The sequence below is a fragment of the Sinocyclocheilus rhinocerous genome, unplaced genomic scaffold (assembly GCF_001515625.1).
Source record: "Sinocyclocheilus rhinocerous isolate Xijiao unplaced genomic scaffold, SAMN03320098_v1.1 scaffold1660, whole genome shotgun sequence".
Taxonomy (NCBI): Eukaryota; Metazoa; Chordata; class Actinopteri; order Cypriniformes; family Cyprinidae; genus Sinocyclocheilus; species Sinocyclocheilus rhinocerous.
This window is the reverse complement of record NW_015664758.1, coordinates 45,866-49,840: the sequence shown is the minus strand read 5'-3', so window position 1 is coordinate 49,840 and position 3,975 is coordinate 45,866.

The window sequence follows — 3,975 nt, the reverse complement described above, 5'->3', positions numbered from 1 at the left end:
TTTATACATTTTATAGCTACTGAAACATCAAGTTGAATCAAAACTGTGAAATAGCTCTGGTTGTGAATAAGGATGAGGTCATTAATACTGAATCAACCAACATCCTTATACTGATATTCAATTGACATATCAATTATAAAAATAATTTGAAATTAAACTTTTAATAACAACAACCACATCAATTAATAATAATAAAATAATATTCATTATATATATAGGTGGGTGATTTATTGCCCACACACTGATCACACGTGCTCTGATGAATGGTGCTCGGTGCCCGTCTCAGTGTGGTGCTCGTGGGGTGAAGTGCCGTGGTGCAGATCCCTCTCCCGGGGTGCCTTCGGAGTCTGTGAACAAGGAGAAACAAGCATTAATGTCGCCTGGAGCTCCGGGGTGCCTTCCCGCTGGTGTCTCTTCTCCTGGCTTTTAAGGCCAGCGGGAACGAGCTCCAGGTGCGCCACTCATCACGCACAGGTGTTGTGCTTCGGTGATCAGTGTGGCAGCGGCGTTTCCAGGGCGATGCTAATCTGGACTCGGGATACTCGCCACAATATATACACACACACACAGCAGTCCTTTCTGGTTCTCGAATCTGATTGGCTGAGGGTCTTTTCCAGCAGTGCAATATTCTAGTGATAACAGAATATTTTTTTAAATCACTCCACTTGCAGTATTTCTCACTGCGAGTTTCATGGCGGACTCCCAAATCCACTATAATGTTATAAATAATACTGTTTTTGTGTCACGGAATGTAGTTTTAAGAGTTTTTAGGTGATAATGTACTTGTTTAGACTTCAAATATGCGGTTTGTTAATAAATCTTGCGGGTAGTCTTTGGTCTTATTAATATTATTTGTTCCAGAGCAAATGGTTTTGGTTGAGGGCAAAGTCTCCTTTAAATTGTATATAACTTTAATGCTATATATCAGAGCACTGCCTTTGTACTTTTGACTTAATTGCCTAGCAGCTTTTATGATGTGGGATTTTCTTTAAGCCACGTTCTGTAAGAGTTGGGGGCGTGTCAATGAGAAACATGGCGAAATCAATGGATGCAACGATATTTCACAATACTTATAGGTTTTAAGCAGTGACGTTGTCAGGCATTTTTATTTACAAAAAAAACAAGCTGTTTGAATAAAATATGACAGGATTGTAATATAACAATTAATACGTTTTTATATATACAGTTTGAAGTGGCTTCATAAATTAATAAAAAAATAATAAAAATCAAAACACACACACACACACAGCAGTCCTTTCTGGTTCTCGAATCTGATTGGCTGAGGGTCTTTTCCAGCAGTGCAATATTCTAGTGATAACAGAATATTTTTTGAAATCACTCCACTTGCAGTATTTCTCACAGCGAGTTTCATGGCGGACTCCCAAATCCACTATAATGTTATAAATAATACTGTTTTTGTGTCACGGAATGTAGTTTTAAGAGTTTTTAGGTGATAATGTACTTGTTTAGACTTCAAATATGCGGTTTGTTAATAAATCTTGCGGGTAGTCTTTGGTCTTATTAATATTATTTGTTCCAGAGCAAATGGTTTTGGTTGAGGGCAAAGTCTCCTTTAAATTGTATATAACTTTAATGCTATATATCAGAGCACTGCCTTTGTACTTTTGACTTAATTGCCTAGCAGCTTTTATGATGTGGGATTTTCTTTAAGCCACGTTCTGTAAGAGTTGGGGGCGTGTCAATGAGAAACATGGCGAAATCAATGGATGCAACGATATTTCACAATACTTATAGGTTTTAAGCAGTGACGTTGTCAGGCATTTTTATTTACAAAAAAACAAGCTGTTTGAATAAAATATGACAGGATTGTAATATAACAATTAATACGTTTTTATATATACAGTTTGAAGTGGCTTCATAAATTAATAAAAAAATAATAAAAATCAAAACACACCTGTTGCGCTTTCTTTGCTCTTCATTTTCATTAAGCAGAGTTAACAAACCTTGCTGCATTCTCATATAATTTATTAAAAGTAGGTACACCACCATCTTGTGCGGTGTACCTACACACACACACACACACACACACACACATATAATTCATTGTTTATAATTGTCACGGTCAAGGTGTGTGGAGGCAGGCAGGATGACGAGGATGACAAGGATTCAAATAAGGATGTTTAATGTAGAGACAACAAGGCAGATACGGGTAGATGAGCCACACACACTCAGGGTAACATTCACAATAACCGACAAACTAGACTACAGGAGGCAGGAACTAATATAGGGTGGATAACGAGGGGCAGACAGGTGAGCACAATCAAGGTAATTAACTAATAATGAGGACAGGAACAACCAAATAAGGACACAGGGGCGTTACAATAATAGCAACTTTAAATTATTTATAATAATAATAAAATAATAAAAGTGTTATTTGTGTTGTTTATATAATACTATTATTAATACATTTATTATAATTATTTTATTAAAATAATCTTATATTTACACTGTTTGTATTCTATTACTATTAATAATAACTTTAATACCATAAATAATACTTATTTTGACATGGTTTGTTTAAAAAAATATATAATTATTAATAATGTTGTTTATATTATATTATTAACAAACAATACTAGATAAATGAAATATGAACATTACTATTAATAAGGATTATTATAATTATAATTATTATTATTATTATTAAAATCAGAATATCAGAATATCAGAATATTCAAAATAGAAGCACTTGCGGTCTTTTGGACCACACTGTATATAACAATCTCAGCAGTACTGTCACTTTTCTTTGTCCTTTAGTAGATGTTTCCAAATACGACCTTCAAAACTCCACAGTTAGGAAACTAGAAAATCCCCTCATATTTTTCCCACTCAATATTGTAGCACCATATTTTCCAACATTCTGTGAGCGTCCATTGGAGGAAGGTGAAAATCTGCCATGTTAATGCTAAAAATAGGCAGATGCAGTCCTTCTGATGAGGCTTGGTGGGGAGAGGTGGAGAGAGCCAGAGTGAGATAGACTGATGGAGGAAATGAGCAAGGAAAACCTCACACCTAATGGAGAGATATTGAGTGCAAGGGGCTTTTTAACTGTATTCCCCAGCTGTGCCATAACTCAAAGCCTGAGCTAAAGCCTACGGCTAATCAAACTCATTGTGCAAGAATCAATGTATGTGCTTTCTGAACGATGTCATTATATTGCCATTAAGAATAAGGACAGATCTGCTCATGAATGTCGCAAAATGCTAAAAACATCAAAGTCATCTATTCCCATCCTACTCAAATTATAAACTATGGGTGCATCTCAGTCAGCTCCCGAGCTCGTGAATCAGTAGATCGTGTACACAAATTCAGTCACTGGTAATTTCCCTGACTCACTGCATGTTGGGACAGTGATCACTCGAATTCCAGTGACATGAATATGTACAGTGTCAACGGACAACATTATTTTTTATTCTATTTAAACACATCGTTCTGTTACATGTTCTTACAACATTTCAGCCGAATATTAATTATAAATGTTAAATAAATGTGTTCATTACCTGTCTAGCGATGTGTGTTTATGTTGAAATATACTAATTATGTTGAAAAAAAAAAAAACGGTTTGTTTTTTCAAATCTTCTATAGCGTGTCATTATATTTATCGAGTTGGCTCATGTGATTTATGTTTTCCGCTTCAGAAATGTGACGTTATTTCCGGTAAGGGAGCATAGTGAGCTCCAATGCTCCCTAGTTTTTGCGGTGCATTGTGGGACTTTTCAGGGAGCGAACGTTCCAGTGCACTGGAAGGATTTCGCGATTGAGACAGCCCTTAAAATGGCCAACTCCCTGATCAGTGCCCTGACTACTGAACAAGGGAGCTGACTGAGACGCACCCTATGTCTTTTACCAGGGTGGATTTTGTGGGCAGTGCCTGTTACTAAGCCTGTTCAGGCAGCGGTGGCGGATAGGGAAGATGTGGAGGAGGAACAGATCCATGTGTGCATGTCCATGTGC